Source organism: Heliconius melpomene, chromosome 18 (genome assembly GCF_056956725.1).
Source record: "Heliconius melpomene rosina isolate 202511_hmr_F chromosome 18, ASM5695672v1, whole genome shotgun sequence".
In the NCBI taxonomy this organism is placed as follows: Eukaryota; Metazoa; Arthropoda; class Insecta; order Lepidoptera; family Nymphalidae; genus Heliconius; species Heliconius melpomene.
In genome coordinates, this window is record NC_140406.1 from 6,484,856 (window position 1) to 6,503,915 (window position 19,060).

Consider the following 19,060-nt stretch of genomic DNA (forward strand, 5'->3'; position numbering starts at 1 on the left):
AGACTTAATGGAACTTTTACATCAGTAAAAGCGTAATAAAATTTAATACATAAGTTTCGCAATGTCTCGAAAATCGTAAAAAAATCCATTTACACTTCGAATTTCACATACAATTTGAGATACCTACAAGAATTCTGTTGTTAGAGTTTTATTTGTTTTATGATTAGATAACGACTATTTGTATTTAGTAGTGCTATTAAATAGCTAATAAACATAAATTATTGTACTCGATGCTGTGATTATCTTTTTAATAATATTAGTCGGTATTCCAATAGTTATATTATAGGTATTTTGAAGCTCGAGAATTCACTGGAAAGTATCTTAATGGGAACGGAGTATCTCAACGCTATGTTCCTAGGTTCTCTCTCGTGAACTAAGTTAACAAAATGTATATATTATATTTATGTTGAGGTTATTTTAAAGAAAGAATGTAGTGAGACTACTCTCAGTATTTTTTTTTCCGATTTATATAGTGATTTATAATTTTTAATGCAATATATTAGATTTGCGAAGAAAGATAACATCAAATTCCTTTTGTTATTATCGAATAAAGTTAACGGATCTTATTTTATAAGATCTTTAAACCGAGCTGTGAAGATAAAGGTGATAAAATCTGTATAACGACGCCTGTAGTATTTAATATGCCTACATACAAAGGAAAAACTGTAATACTTTATGTTATCTGGTGGAGGTTTGAAAGTAACACACGGTTTATATTTTATACTAAATTGCTATAAAACTTAGTTTATAGAAAACTAGCGGCCCGCTCGCGGTTTCACCCGCGTGAACTATGTTATTATTAATTTCTGTCTCCATGACTACGTCCTAGTGACGTCTATGCAAAATTTGAGACTCCTAGCATTTGTAGTAACGAAGTTTCATACAAACTTTCGACCCCAAAAACAACCCCTTCGAATCGAAGTCGAATATTGTAAATTTCCGTCTTAGCGAGCACCTACGTCCTATAAGTAACTCCTATGCAAAATTTGAGACTCCTAGCACATGTAGTTTCTGAGATTTCGTGATGAGTGAGTGACCTTTCAATTTTATATATATAGATTAAAGATTCTAATTAATTATCCGTTTTAAGTTAAATTGTTTATTCGAGAATTAATACTTAATTTGAGCATAATAAATTAATTGCTATTGTGTATATTTAGATTGCTATCAAAATAGGTTTTGAATTATTTAAAAGTGGTAAAAAATATTTTATTAAATAAATATACATATGTCTATAGAACTAAAAGTTCTATAGACAATTTTGACAATTGAATGACCATAAAAGAATATGCATAGGTATATTGCAAAACTGTGCCCAGTTAACCCACTATAGTTGCTTTATTGATTTTTAGCTATTTAAAGGTAGAGTTGTCCTCATTATAAGTTGATATCAGAGTAGCAGGTCAGTTCTATGCTTATTATAGATTTTGATTGCATTGGCTTATGTAGGTACCTACCGTAACAGTACTAGATTTCTTGCAGCTCTTACCTAACATGACTAACTTCATTTCGTTCTCTACATAAATAAAGTGCAGTGAAAAGTGGGAAATGGAAGTATTTTAATGGGAACAGAGTATCTCAACACTAGGTTCCCAAATTCCCTCTGCCTACCCTGCTATGTGTGGGATACAATGGGTAGCTTTTTATAATAGCTACCATCAACAGTCAGCAAAACATAGACATCTTAATTAACAACAGCCAGACAAGATATCTGGCTACCGAGGAAAGTATACCATCAATCATTATTCTTTGATTGATAATGGTACGTGAATTACTGATAGATCGACCCGCGGGAATGCCCGGTTCAATTTATTTACATGTGTTGTGCTACTTGTTGATGTTGCCAACGGTACAACACGTTGGCTTACAATTGTATAGACAGCCTATAGGTTTTTTGATCTGTATGAATCTAATAAGGTAGGAGAAACGTAGAGTTAAGATATTTATTCTCCACATTCTGCCCGATATTTAGATATTACTCGTTGAGTGTCCAGTACTGGTCTACTATTTAAGTCGCTCCCATTTACACATACTAATATCTTTATCGTCATATATGTAATTTTTCAGCTATTTTTAAGTAGGTCAAAAATATAATAACCATACAAAAGTGATATAAAGATAAAAGTAAGTATATGTGTCTGTAAACGCGACAGTTATGGGCTCGTAGGAACTCGTGGGAACCTGGGAAAAAATACTTATAAATAAATTATTATTCCTCAAACTCCTGCCACTTCTATTATATTATGAGCTCTTATTACTGATCTGCGATACCCACTAACGAAGCGTCGGATGTGATTGAAAATCATCGTAGAGGAATGATGTCCTAGACGGAAGCCATTATAAATCATATACAGACAGTAGTCTATACATTATAAGGTTGATTATACGAGGATGATAACTCCACACAACACGGTCAGCCATCGGCGCGAGCACGGCGAGCAATCATTGAAAAAAATATTTTAAACGTATCTATTACATATATTTTGAATTTCGACTGTAGTTGACGAATATAAAAATGTAAATTATAATTAATTGGATTTTTTTAATATCACGCTGTATCCCGCACACAACAGGGTAGGCAGAGGGTACCTAGTGTTAAGACACTCCGTTCCCTACTTTCTGCTGAATTTTGGAGGCATTGCGTGTTGAGGGGCAGAATTCAACTCAGAGCTTTGCCTCGACACCAGAGCGAAGAAATGAAAATATAAACGTAAATAAATATTGAACTTCCTCGAGTGGGGATCGAACCCACAACCGTCACGTTACAGCCACACCCTTGTGCCGCTGCGCTACGACGGCCTTTTTTAATATATTGGATTAAAACTAATTAACTAAAAATAAAACAAAAGTAGTTATATTCTTTCGTTCTTGCGTATATTTCTTCTATTTCACAACACAATAATATTTTACTATCATGCTTCAATTCTAACAACTAGCTATTCAGTGAGAGCTACAATTAAAAGGGTTCAATAATTACTTAATTAAAGATTCGAATGATAACCGGAGCATGCGTAATCATCTACGATCACGAGCGACTACGAACGGATATAAATTTCTTTAGAATTTGACCATTTAGTTACACCTCGTTGAGATCAAGGACTCTACGAGTCATTTCACGTACAATACAAGACAAAAAAATGTATCAAATTAACCGATTCAACCCGCTCAGTGTGGAACCCTAAGAGCGGGTTTCTGTTCATTGAACTAATTTATATCCACCTGTATCATAAACAATACAAAGGTGCCGATACGGGATGTTTTAAAAAGCATAAAATATTTTTATTTAACAAGATAGTAAGGACGTTGTTCAAGAACATGTTAAGTCGTAAAACTTTGCTCGCTAACTCGTAATATCGGGTATTATACGTCTTTGTAATATTTATTAGTTACGTATAAAATTAATTGTGAATGATTATTTTTTTAAAGTATAAATTAAAGTGTTGTTAAAAATCAATAATTATTTTCTCTCTCTTTTTTCTTTTTTTTTGAAGAAAGAAGAAAAGTATAGTTTGGTAAGTTATACTTATAATAAAAAAATATAGCTCGGTAGCTTTGTCATGTTAAGTTTATTTTAAAATTACATATCACAAATAGATACTAGCTTAGAGTACGGTTATACCTTCTAATTTTAATGTTTTTAAATTAATATTCTACATAATATTAATATATAGAAAATACAAATACATAATAAGGAATACATAACCTTCTCGAAAAAGAAAAAATACCAAATTTCAATTTTTCTACATCATTAGGCATACATGTAATATTTATATACTAATTGAATCGAATATATCCAATACATAAATTAAAGGCGGTTGGCGCCGATATCAAAAGGCACAGTGGCTTAGATATTCCATTTGGTTTGTCAGTGGGGGTTCGGTTTCAATCGTAGAGACTATTAATCAAAGTACAGCAATGTCATCCTGCTATGTCCGACTACGAAATTGTATCGAGTTTTTTAATATGAATCTACTTTTAGTTTGAATTGTATCTCTCATTCGTTGTTTTTTGCATCCAATACCATTAGTTGAGTGTGGATATATCACACAATGAGCCGATGTAGTTACTTAATAAATTACGTAGGAACTGCGTCTCTTAGTCCCTTTGATATGGTATTTCTACAGTATAGAAAAAGTAATAATAATTAAGTAAATTAAATTGTAATTTTCTATTATGTATGTCAGAGTATAATTATGTTAGATTTTAAAACGTTTAATATAATTATTTTATTAATATTTTTCATATTTTTTTTCTGTTTGCCTATTTTATTTGATTTTAGGCAAATAATACACATTCTAGGTTTTGGTATCAAGGCTATTTGGAATATCTATCCATCTAAATTAGAATCAAAATTAAATTATTAATTAAATTAATGCTCATACATTCACAAAATAGAAATATGATTTAGAATAATAACCGTGCTGAAGCTTGCCAAATCGATAATAATTTTATAATAAGATACGTCGGAATTATCTCATCGTACTTTTGGATCATTTGTTATACTTGACGTCTCGCAGTGGAGCGAATCTTCGGTCATTAACTATACTTTTTCGTCAAGCTACAAAAGAAAAGGTCAATTTCGAAAAGAATAAATTATTTATTCGATTGGAATTTTAACAGGTTTTTTAACAGGTTGCATTATTAAATTTAAATTTTTCCTAAAATATATACAGACAAATTCCAATATATAAACAATTATTTAAATATAAAAATAGTAATATATAATAGTCCTACTGTGTAAATAGTACCTACACCTATCGGATTACATAAAAAAGAATAAACAAATTATTTTTCTCTGTTCTTTAAACTCTTGTCTTGGTGCTTTTCTGTACTCCTCATTGAATCCACATGCCAAATTTTAGCTAATTCGTCTTATATAAAAAAAAGTAAAAACGTCTTAAAAGTAAAACCTTAAATCAGGCCAGTCGTGGCGCAGGGACACAAGCGTGCGACCGTAAACGCGACAGGTTATGGATTCAATTGCCACTCGAGGAAAATAAATATTTGAGTTTATTTCCGCCACTCAACACGGAATGCCTCTAGAATTCTGCAGAAAGTGAGGAAAGGAATTATCTTAATGGGAACGGAGTGTTTCCTGACACTAGGTTCCCAGGTTCCATCTACCCACTAAGTGTGGGATACAGCAAAAAATAATCTATATTTATACAGTTCTATTAATAAATAATATACAATTATAAAGTAATAAAAAATCCTTATAAAAGAAGCCGAGAGGGTGGTCCACGCTCAGTGAAACGCACGAGTTGCAACCACCGCGTACGAATACGAATACAACGCCTGTAGTAATGTAACATGAGCTTTAGCTAATCAAAGGCGTAAAATGGAATTTATGGTGTGTAGTGTTCCTTAGCGAGAGTATTGTACAGTCGTATAATGGTAGCAATTACTCAACTCGCATATAAACTTGCTTCGTTCCTTTAAAATGTTTGAAAATTATTCATTGCGCACGCTAGCTGGCCTGTTGTAAATTTTCTTTAGATCAAAAAGCGGTTAAATATTGCGATAACTAGATATTGTATTGTTTATTTTATTTTTTTGTGTTTTGTGTTATTAGATATACGACATTATTAATAACATAATTCATAATAAATCTACAGCCCCTAAGAAATATCTTGTTTATATGATAGCTAAGTAACAATAAGAAATGAAAGGATGTTCGAGTAGTAATGGAACTCATAACACTTGTTGAACTAATAACAGTCAGATCTTAGTGTTACTTTCTAAAAAGTCATTGTATTTATTATTTTTTTTATTTTATTATGTAAATAGTTATTAACGACTATTTTTAACGTCATAACAAAATAGAAAAGTAATAAAAATGTGAAAAAACAGTTACCACCCATTTTTCTAGCGTTAACACGTTCTACTTCCGGTATAAAACGATAAGCCAGAACTTGTTTGGAAATTATTGTACAATATACCACACAGCATTAGCAGTTATTAAATTTTAAGCTTATGAGTAATAATAGAATTTTGTAGGCGTTGTTAATAATTAAAAGTATTTAATACTCTTGATGGTGTACAGTGAAAGCTATTTACAAAAGGAAGAAAAGAGGAGGAAATGGAATTATAAAATAGTTTGTTCCCTCGAGTGGGAATCGAACGCTCAACCGTCACAGGCCTGGGCCCCTGCACCATAACGTCATTACTTCTAAACTCACATTGAAAAGCATATTAGCAACAAAGATAAAGACATTAATTTTAAAAGACCTATTTATACAAACGTATGTATCTTCAAAATGTAAATCAACAAAAAAATACTAAAAACTATTCCGTGCCAGTAATTGCATTATAATAATTACTTTAAAATTCAGTGATCATTGTGTATACTGTTTTTCTTTTTTTCTCATATTCCCATATATAATTATGCTGACTCAAGTTGATAGCAACCATTATTTCATGTAGCCCCAAGCCACGTCTGGTTTGTAGAGCCGCTGTCATTCTTCACCTACTACATGTTTACTTTTAAGTATAATTAACGTTTGTAATGATCATTTGAGTTTTTCTAGCTATTGCCCAGTCATTTCGTTCGAATTATCTTTTGGTTGGAATAGTTGTATCGTGTATGAATGTGGGAGACTTTTTTAGGATAGGTATACTCGTAAGCGTGGTTGATAGTGTTAACTCTTTAACTATTTGGGTTTTATCCTTTTTTAGCTGCACGCTGTGTCCTGCACATAGCAGGACGCATCAGAGGGAATTTGGAAACCTAGTGTTAAGATACTCTGTTTCCTTCTTTCCACGGAAATGGATCATTGTTTGATTGTCACTCGGGGTAATAAAATTTCAAATGCATGAAACTTTTAGACATTACTATAATCATCATCTGCAATTGCCAACGAGGCTGCAAGAATATTCTTTCCTAACGCAAAGTAGATTTAATATCTCTAATACTTTGAAATATAAATATAAAATTCTAATACAGCTATCAACACAGTTCACAGTCATAAAAGTCCCATATCGAACGACTGAGCTAGCGCGAAAGAGCATACTAGCCAAATGGATTCACATAAGCAATTTTCTCGCGTTCGTGAGATCTAACCGCGATCCTACGGTTACTTTGAGATCTATTCAGATTTGTGCTCGTGAGAAGAAAAAACAAAATTACAGTCAATTTGTTGCGATATCCTTATAGAGGCAATCCTCTTACGTGTACAGTACGGTTGACGAGTTGTGGCTGCTCTGAAGTTAGCTGATGGCTGCGTAGATTTGATTTCAGGATATTTCCTAACTTTTGACTATATTCGTCCCGAATAAGTGATATGTAGAAATTTAGAAAGCCTATAGCCTAATGGGCCACAACTCTTCCACCGTATTGTAGAGTTATGGATAGATTGAAGAGCGCGTCGAACCAGCTATCCGTATATTATGAGGGTACCTAATGACTATCTTGTGAAGCGAAAGTTTTTCGCCTCGCGCTAACATGAGGAGGATTTATCTAAAGGTGATTATTACTGATTCAACGATATAGCCGTTTATCTCTATGATGGATATTTTGGTATACTGCTTTAGGGCTGTTTTAGAAATTGAAGGATTTTATCCTATTTTTTTATTAGATAAATATTTTGGTGGATAGCTTTTCTTGTTTTATTATGAACGAGGTATAGCCCACCGTTTCGTTTAGTCGGGCTATAAAAGGTAAAATCTAGTTTTTTTTAACTTAAATAGGAATCATCTTTTAATGCTTCACTATACTCTCCAAGGACTCAATAACAAACGAGTCAAATTTCAGGTTCCTACGCTGCTTAGTTGGTATTGTGCGTTGTACTCAGTAACGGGAGAGTTTTTTTAAATATTCACTATTTCTTTAAATACCGATTTACGTACATGTTTATACTAAATAATTTACGCATTTCAAACTGCCAATATATTAATCCATACTATCCTACGTAAGTAACAGTACTAATTAAATTTTAAATGATTAATTATTATAATTTTAATGAGATATCAGAACATCTGTGTGACATATTTAATATTTTTGCTTATAGTTTGCGTCGAATCCAAGCACTAACATTTTTTTAAAATGACTACATCAATATTGAACAAAACTCATTTTAAAAATGCGAAAATCAATTATGACATCTTATTTTGTTTTATATCTTTTTTACTGCTACGAATAAAATATTAACTTGAACCTAATGAGTAAATTGACAGTTAGGCAAAATAACAATACAAATACAAATAAATAAATACAAATATTTATTGTAAATGGGAATCAAACCCACTATACTTTGGCTTAGTAAGAAGAATCGATAAGACACATCGTCTATAGGATGCAATTTGTACATGAAGTTGTTAACTAAATGCCCTCCGTTATTCACAATACGATATATGACGTAACTTCAATTGTATGTCTTGACGATATGTTTAATTGAAACAGTCGTAGATATCTTTATTGGCTTAATTAATTAATCGTTTAAGCGATTGCTCTTAATTGTACCGATTTCTTCAGACGAAAATTAATATTTCTTTCGTGTTTTGAAAGATGTTAATAAGTTATACCTAATAGTTGCCGCTTAGGAGGATGCACAAAGAACCAAATGTCAAAATGCCTTGCCTCCATGTCTGTTGGGTGGAGAACTTAACGTGACACCTTACTGTAATGAGGAAATGAAAACATTTTAAATATAATTAATCCATTTCCCCTCCATAAAGTTCTTGTAATCTCAATCAATCTTTTTTTAGCTTTAGACTGTATCCCACATATTGCAAGGTAGGCAGATGGAATCTGTGTGGAAGGAATGAAATAAATGGAAGCAGTGTGTTAACACTTGGTTCCCATCAAGTGTTAACACACTTCCGTTCTCTATTTTCCGCCGAATTCTCGAGGCATTGCGTGTTGAGTGGCAGAACTTAATACCACTCATATCGCCCTACATATTCGCGAAACGAAGTTTGCTAAATAAAAGTAAATGCTATCCTAAATAATATACGTAAATAATACCCACGTTTAATATACAGCCTTAAAATCCACAAAATATAAATTTTACTAACGAAACTTCTTAGATTCGAAACCCCTTGATTTTCCTCTGTTAAAGTTTTATGAGTTTTTTATGGAACCATCTCCACACGGTTCGCTTGGCTGGTGTACCATTTCATCAGACTCACTGGTGAATAAGGCATTTGGTCTTGAAAGATTTAAGCTCCGGTTAAAAGTTAAAATGGTCTTGCAATTGTTATATTTCTTGACAAAATTTATTATTCCGTTTAACGTGTATAGTGTGGGGATATAGAACAATATATCTATTTAGATTGTTCTTTTTTTATTAAATGTGTAGTTTTTAATCTACATATATAAAATCCGTTGTACCTTAGTGGCAGAGCTTCTCTTCTAGGTGTTGAGTTCCAATATCAAGTTGCCTTTGCCTAACCCGCTAAATGCGGGATACAACTTAAAGCAAAAACGAAAACGAATAAAAAAAACAACATAATCTAAGCTACGAGTTTAATACAAGTAACACGATATGGCAGACAATGCGGTCTTATTGCATAGGTCTTAAATTGTATTGCGGTTTCAATGCAAGTGCCACTGACGTTAAATTATTGTCGCTATAGACCGTAACGCTACACGTGCTAAGCTTTAGGCTTGTTCGTTATTTTACTTAGATATTGTGTATGTATGTTTGTGTATGGGATAGGTTAGCCCTTGTGAAACAAATTAAAATAATATGAAAATGTGAAAAATATAATTAACTTATTATGTATGATTCTTGACAAAATATTGAAATTAAACTAATAGTTGATTGCTTTTATTGTGTAAGTATAGCAAGCTTATGTTAATCGTAGCTTAGATTATAATAAAAAAAAATTGATACAAAAACTAAGTACTCTAAAATTAATGAACGTTCAAAACGAAATACAGTTCGCACTTTCTCCATAGCACTATCATCTATATTATTTATGGTTATTAGTTCGCCATAACATTCCCATGGCGCGAATAAACTCATAAAATTACGCATCATCTGATACACGACTTACGAGATAATTATATTATTAAACACATAAATATGTTTTCGACACCGCTCAGAGCAAAGGCCAACGCTATTATTGACAGGTTTGTACCATATATGGGACATATATAGAAAAATATACCTTATAATACCATAAATACAAGGGAAAATCCGATGATAATTTCAACACAACGAACGGTCAACATCTCTACATATTCGGCATATTATGATTTCTGTTATTACAGCAATTACTTCCAAAATGTGAGTATAAACGTTAAGTTATTAAAACTGTATATCGACAATCAAAATTTAATCGAAAAGTCATATTTTAATAGTAAATAAGGTTTATATTTGAATAGCAATGTCCAATAATAAGTAAAATGAAATTGATGTTTGATTGTGAAATGTGAAGTATTTGCATCTCTTGAACTGTTATTTTTAGTGTTTATAATAATGACACTTTCGAATTTTCATGTGTGAGGTAACGTTTTGGAAGATTGTTCTTGGTGGTTTTAGTTGACATTTAAAACTGATTTTACATAGATATATAAGTACTATTTAAGTTGTTAATTATATTTTGGTTATCATAATTATTTTTGATTTATCTTAATGATTGTAGAAATATTTAAGAAAAAAATATTGTATAATCATAACTGAGTATTAGTACCGAGCACCCTATATCGGTAAAGGCCTACTCAAAAGATTTCTCTCTTAACAGAGATTTTTGAGTATAGTTTATTTTAACCAGAATCAATGGGTAGAATAATTATCCTAAAATAATAGATTAAAATTTAAATGATAAAGAAAATAAGAACAACAATCAGACACATCGGAGAGCCACAAACGAATTAAACATTCGATTAAATCGTTCACTTAATTACAAAATTAATGTCGAAACAGACGCCGCAGCGCAGTTTAATGTTGAAACCACATTTATAACTGCAGTGAGATATTATATTATCTTTACTATTCGTATTTAAAAGAATATACATTAATATTTTTTTTTTATTTCCTTTAAAATTTAGTGAGATAAAACTGTTGGTACGTAGTGTTTATTAAAAAAGCAACTAATAAAACTTATAATATGGCGAAACCTACAGTTAAATTTGTGTAATTAAAGAAAACAAATATATTTTTTAATATTATAAATTTACCGATTGGAAGTCAAATTGATAACTTTTAAGTATGTAATTAGTCAGAAAAACTTTGATATTATTAAATACATATATATTTTAAAAGGTATATTTCTAAAATTATAACTATAACTTGCAACTAATTATTAAATAGGTAACATCATCAGCCCTGCACACTTTCAAGAAGAGTTGTAAAAATTAAAATATAACTAAACGAGTACACTAATATGTCCTAGAACCAGAAAATGCACAGGAAAGACAAAAGTGTATATTTATTCAGCCTACATGTACTTTACCATAAAGCAAAGTTATATTAAACAAAATAAATGACGGACCGGAACCGACCATGTCTCGCCTGACAGCTGGCACCGGTTTTAAACTGGTGTTCCGAATTTGAACTGTTGAGATTTACGAACATTTTTAAAATGATAACCACTAAAAATTGTACTAGATAAAACTCCTCGTGACAGACGATATTTTAGTTAGTTTATTATATTTTTAATGCGATACAATAATGTATATTATATTTTTAGTAAATATATGACAATTATTTTTCAGGCTTTATCACATCTATAACAGGATAGGGAGATAAAATCTAGACATAACGTGTTAAGTAGCGCAACTTAACTCCTGGCTTTGTCCCATCAGAGCGGCGACAATCAAGTCATTTACATAAGCTACCTTATACAAAAATTATAACTATTATAAACAATTGTACAAACGCGTCATAATAAATATAATAAAAAAATCAGCTTCACGATGTATCCCGCATACAGCAGGGTAGGCAGAGGAAACCTAGTGTTAAGACAAAGACTTTCTGCCGAATTCTGGAGGCGTTGCGTGTTGAGTACCAGAACTCAACGCCGCGCTTTGCCTCGACACCAGAGCGAAGAAATGGAAATATAAACGTAAATAAATATTTCACTTCCTCGAGTGGGGATCGAACCCACAACCGTCGCGTTACAGTCACACCCTAGTGCCACAGGTCCACGACGGCCTCTAACCGGCCGGCGGATCGGCCTAAATATAATAAATATTAATGTTAATCAATAGAATATATAAAATATTTCTATTCATAACATAGGCTGAGATATTTTTCTTTATTTCCCGAATCATGAACATGCACTTAGTGTCAATTCAAATTACTTGTTAACACAGCATTTCTGTTTGTGTTCAGTTTATTTTCCATTTCGAATAAATGAAATCCATTTGTGAAAGCTCACAAAAGTGGATGTGTGTCCATTTTTAATACCTACCAATTACTGGGGAGGAACATTCATAAATAAATGTGATGTTCTCAATATAAAATCTACATTACATTTTCATTTGTTTGACGATTCAGTAGAAATATTTTGTTTTATAGAATAAATTAAATAACACGAACTGTTATGTAATTATTTGTAAATTAAGGTGAACGCTCATAAGTAATGGTTAGAAAAAGAAAAAAATTTAGATCAAAAGAATTTAATAAGAATAAAGAATAAAGAATTTAGATCAAAGTAAATTAGAACGTCAGAAATTACGGTATTAAACTTTTTAGCTTTAATTTAATCTTTTTAGCTTCACTCTGTATCCTGCACATAGGAGAGTAGGCAGACGGAACCTGGGAAACTACTGTTAGTACATTCCGTCCCCAAACAGATTCTTAAGTTCCTCACTTTCCACCGAACTCTGGCGGCATCGTGTGTTATGTCGTGGAACTCAACACCGCGCTTTGTCTCGTCCACGATGAAATGAAAATATTAAAATACTAGCGACCCTATTGCGGCTTCGCCCGCTTTTACTACTGGATTATTCATATAATGTATGTTTGCAAAGCACTTAAGATAATGTGAAAATTAATTAAACCCTAATGCTACCCGCATTTTCGTAGTTTCAATAAGGATTTTCCAATTGTTTTACACAGCAAGGATTTTTTAGTAGGTACCGTAATTTTAAATCTGTGCTACTAAACTTTTCAAGTACTTATTAAAATATATTTAAATTACTATTTTTAGATAGTTAAATGACATTAAATAATACATTCAACTCGAATTATCCAATACGTGCAAACGCATCTAAATCTTCGTTGCTATAAAGGCAGGCGGGTTTTTTTTTTCGAGCTTGTGGTTAATGCTGAAGAGGGTATTCTGTCCCTGATGAAAAGCAAGCATTACGTGGCTGCCTGTGACGAAAATTAAATAGAATGCATTGGCCGGGAATTGAACCCGGGCTGCCCACGTGGCAGGCGAGCATTCTACCACTGAACCACCGATGCTTGTAAGGCAGGCGGGCGCGGCGGACTCGCTTGTATAAGCATAACGTCGCGAGGCGCGTTTCGCAGCAAGGATTTTTTGATATTGTAACAACTTCTAAAGTACTTATTAAAATGAAAAACATAAAAGACAGTTTTGATCTACATTAAATGGCCAACGTAACTAATATACTTATTTATATGCTGAGAGTAAGGGATAAGTGAAACTTGACTCGATACAGTTGATGTGTGTTCGACTATTTGCAATTTCGAATCAGTTTAAAAAGCAAATTTTATCTTCGTTTAACGTAGAAATTTAATAAAGTATTTTAAAGGATAAGGATTAATACCATTATGGAAAAATATCCCTCACAATAAAAAATATATTGAAATTACTATTTTTAGACGGAAATATGATCACTACACGTTATTCTTAAAAGATACGAATATGCTCTCGCGGACTTTTTTGTAGATCTTATTAAGAGGAACAATACTCCAGTACATTTTTTTCATGTAGTATTTACCATTAAAGCAGCGCATGCGCCAAAGTGTCTCAACGGGTAGGACTTTATACACATTTATCGTATTTATGTTAATTTACATAAGAATGTACAAATAATAAACTATATATTAACCTTCTACGAAAAATACTCGACCTAATGGTGAAAACCGCATGAAAATCCGTTGGGTGGTTTAGAAGAAGAAGAGTTAGAAACAACAGACAGACACGAAAAGCGACTTTGTTTTATAAGATATAGGATAGGATTTATATTATGGAGTGCGAATCGCACTCACTACCATCGCGTTTACAGTTGCACCAGTATGACCTTGCGCCCCGAAGGCCTCTAGTCTAGATAAAACGAATTTGTACTTTGGTAATAGTTTTCACTTTTTTAAAAACTTAACATCGACGAGAACAATTAAATACCAAAATTACTCTTAAAGCTACCAAAAGCTTTAGTAGCAACTTGGCTCATAACGTACCTATTTCTAAAACCATTTTATTAATGAATTAATGTCCCCAAGTATGCCAGTACAAAATAGTAGAGGTGCAAATTAAAGTGAAATCTCCAACAAATTACATCAGCCCGCAAAATAATTTAAATTAATGGAATTGCATTCTTACTAACGCTCGGTTTAAGGCGCTGTCTTAAAACAAAGTTACAAATTAATGCTGACATTTCAATTACATTCTTGTGCAACTACAGTCATTTTGAAATGTCGCTTTAGCTTTTTAATGAATTTCGGCGAAGAAATTGGGTTTTAACGAAATTTTCAATAATATAATTCTTTTGAATGATACTTATTCAGTGTACAAATTTTTTTACTCTTTCCTTCACTTTTCCAGTTTTATTATAGTTTTAAAAAATAAAGATTACAAGAAAAACAAAATAATTTAGAATAAAATGAAGTGAGTATACTATTTACAAATACTCCGGCAAATACGAGTTATCCTTAGATCGTGATTAAAGCCCACCATTATAAGCATTCACTATCTCAGTATCACAATGAAGGAAAAATAGAAGAAAAACATTGAGAATGGCGAGCTGTTGATTAAACGCCACCTAGTGGCGACCCCATCAATAACAACAGTTTAATTAAACACTTTTATATACGCCTAAATAGCCCGGACTCTAGACTCGGCTTTTAATTTACTTTTTTATATTTTTTTAATTTTTTGCTTAATGGGGTAGATGGCTAAAGGGTCTTGCAGCCAAATGAGGGTAGGAACAAAGGAGTCTGGCGTCGATGTTTGCATTGTAAATACCTTTTGAGTTTTAGACTGAGTCGGAGTTAGCTTGTTCTAAGTTATTGTTTTAAAACTTAAGCAAACTTTAATAAAATGATGAAAAAAATTAGAGGCCGTCGCGTCGCTGCAATGGGAGAGCAACTGATTGTAAAGACGAACGTAGTGGGTTCGATCACCTCTTTGGGGTATGATAAATTATTTTCATTTTCCCGCTCTGACAGACAAAATAAATTTTATTTACATTGATTTACAATCTGTACTGTATTTGTTATAGTTATGATACTTAAATTGTATGTTTTAATTTATATTCATTTAATATATTTCTTATAAGAGATTTAGTAAATTCAATTATAAAAATATCAGCTTCACACTCTGTATCCATGTAGCAGTGTAGGCAGAGGGAGCCTGGTGTTAAGTTCGTCCAATCTGCTTCCCACTTTCTGCCGATTTCTAGATAAATTTAGTTATGAGACTATATTAATGGTATTATGCGTATATCAATCAATATCTCTCTGACTTTAAAACATTCATTTAGAACCAATATAATTCTTTAATCTGCATACCAAAACGTATGTATGTTAATGAAATAATTACATTTTAATCCCATATTAATTCAACCAAAGCATGATTTACATCGAATTCAGCTAATTAGTTGGCTCTATTGTATTATTATTAACGTCACCGTTTAATTACGTAATTAACATAAAAAGCGCATTACCACCCTATTAACTTTGAATTAACCACATGTGCACGGTAAAAAATGCATTTACCACTCCAACAAATATAACGTAATCGAAATAGTTTTAACCAAATTGTACGAAAATAGCACTGTAAAAACGGAAGAGATAAAAGGATCAAAATAATTTACACCTTAATGAGTTGGAATTTGTTTGTGTGTCTGTGTATTTACATACTGAACGGAAACAAAAGAGTGACATAATTCTTTCGTAATTACCGCTCGTAAGCCAAGCAGATACTGCTATCGATAAAGGTGTATTCATATTATTTTATTCTCTGAGTCGTTTGTGTAGAGTTGTTTTTTTTACTATCTTTGTACTATTATGCAGTGTGATAATTAAATTAACTTTAAAATTGTCCATAAATTTTGTACTGCCATTGATGGCTGATTATTTGGCGGGGTAATTATTGTTTGTCATGTCGACATATCGCTTTAATTACAGCCAAATTATAATAAAATGAGCATAATGTTTATAATAAAATAGAGAATTTATGATGTTTGTTGTAGAATTTCAACAAACTATTATTGCCGAAATGGACTTAGTTATAAACTATATAGAAATTAAATCAATTATACTTCGGATTGTACAAATAAATAATGAATTTTATAAAAAAAATGATTACAATAATCCTTAATATACGAGAAGTCATTTTATATGTTTTTTTTTTCATTTGTAAGAAAATTCTAAGCCATAATTCTCAACTAGGTCACACTCTGTACGGTTCGTATTAAAATTTGAAGTCCAAAATGCCTTTGTTTTAAACCTTTTAGTTATTTAAAAAGGAACCGTAGAAAAATATAGAATTAAAATAAATACTTAAAAAATATAATCTAAGACAAATTAAAAAAAAGATAGCTTCAAACATATTGAAGAGAACGCTGTCATCATCTAACACACTCTGTTCCTATTAAGACACTTCCATTTTCCTCTTTCCGCCATTTTAATTCAATAAAAATAAAAATGGCATATTAGACTAAAATTTTACCAACAAGTCAACTAAATAGGTTCTAACTGTACTCTTAGAAAGCGACATAGTAGTACGCGGCTTCAGTCGGAAAGCCAGACGACGTACACTTAGTTCTTCTCACGTAATCATTTTATGAATGTTATGAGTTTCACGTGCGCGAGATACGACGTGCTACGACCGACGTGTTAATAATGCGCTTTGAATTTGACACTACTGAAATAGGGATACGCGTGTTTCACATTATTTTCTGAGTTAACAAGTTTTTAATTAATGGCAGAATTTGTCGGCGTGACAGCTATAGTTATGAAATAAGTTTATATGAACGATATTTAATTTTGTTCAAATATTCAAGTTTATTATACAGGTCAATTAAATACAGCTTTAGTGTTAAATATGAGTTCAATAAAAGCAAATATTAGTTTTTTTTAAAGTGAACAGCAGTATCCAATAACATTTTCGATGTTATAGCATATTTTAGTTTTCTATTTTCTATTTTTTTCTTTCAAACTAAGTCTCTAAGATAACGTAAAATTAATTAACGATGCACACCAAATTGTTTCATTTGTAATTTTGAATTTGAACTCAAGTCATTATAATTTGTACACACCATAGTAAACTATCCGACTTAAACAAACATAACGTGTTCGTAACGTGTTAATCGTGTTTTTATATAAGTAATATATGTATTTATTTTTTTATTAAATACTAGCGACCCTCTTGCGGCTTCGCCCGCTTTAACTACTGGATTATTCATGTAATGTATGTTTGCAAAGCACTTAAGATAATGTGAAAATTAATTAAACCCTAATGCAAGCCGCATTTTCGTAGTTTCAATAAGGATTTTCCAATTGTTTTACACAGCAAGGATTTTTTAGTAGGTAGCGTAATTTTAAATCTGTGCTACTAATCTTTTCAAGTACTTATTAAAATATATTTAAATGACTATTTTTAGATAGTTAAATGACTATTTTTAAACGGAAGAAATTAGAAACAAAAACCTACCTACTAATAAGTTATTAGTAATAACTACTACAAAAAATATGACACCAAATATATCGCGCTGAAATAATACATTCAACTCCAATTATCCAATACGTGCAAACGATGAAATTGAAACATTCTGTCCCTGATGAAAAGCAAGCACTACGTGGCTGCCTGTGAGGAAAATTAAATAGAATGCATCGGCCAGGAATCAAACCCGGGCCGCCCGCGTGGCAGGCGAGCATTCTACCACTGAACCACCGATGCGTGTGAGGCAGGCGACGCGGCGGACGCATGGCGAGTGGCGAGCCGTTTCGCAGCAAGGATTTTTTGATATTGTAACAACTTCTAAAGTATTTATTAAAATGAAAAACAGTTAAAGACAGTTTTGATCTACATTAAATGGCCAACGTAACTAATATACTTATTTATATGTTGAGAGTAAGGGATAAGTGAAACTTGAGTAACATACAGCTGATGTGTCAACGGCGGGATGTGTCAACAATTAAATGCGTTTTTCTGTAAAACTATTCGCAATTTCGAAAAAGTGTAAAAAGCAAATTTTATCTTCATTTAACGTAGAAAATTAATAAAGTATTTTAAAGGATAAGGATTAATACCATTATGGAAAAATATGGCTCACAATAAAAAATATATTGAAATTGCGACCCGCTCGCGGCTTCGCCCGCCTTAACTACTGAATTATTCATATAATGTATGTTTGCAAAGCACTTAAGATAATGTGAAAATTAATTAAACCCTAATGCAACCCGCATTTTCGTAATTCCAATAAGAATTTTCCAATTGTTTTAAAATAAACACAAATAAATAACACAAATAACAGAAAACTTAAACGAAAGAAATTATAAACAACAGACTACCTACTATTCTCTTACCCAAAAATACTTAAACGAAAGATGTAACCAACTATGTCGCGTGGAAATACATTATAATTATTGGATAACTCCAAAATACGTGCAATCACTTCTAAATTTACTTTGCCAGGCGCAGAATTGAAGCATTCTCTCGGCCATCTCCGTAGTAGCTCAGAACGACATCAGAGCGTTGGTCCGACCGTGGTCCCAGGCGAAAACCTGCTTTAGAGCAGACACATGGAAGGGGAGGGGATTGGAATTGAACACTCGGTTTCTTGAGGAAGGCCTAGATTAAACGACCAAGATGACTGCTCATGAGTCGGATTTGGAGAAGGATAGAAAGTTCCTCGGAAGAAGACGTCTGACCTCGGGCGGCCGGGTATGCGGAGTGCTGCTCCTTAGGTGCAGGTGAC

The 19,060-nt window shown here is 32.1% G+C and overlaps 1 protein-coding gene across 1 annotated transcript in view; it reads right to left on the minus strand.

Moving 5' to 3' along the window:
* The window catches only part of Toll-6 (Toll-like receptor 6), a 175,193-nt gene that overhangs the window by 96,875 nt on the left and 59,258 nt on the right, over nucleotides 1–19,060 (minus strand). The window lies entirely within an intron of this gene.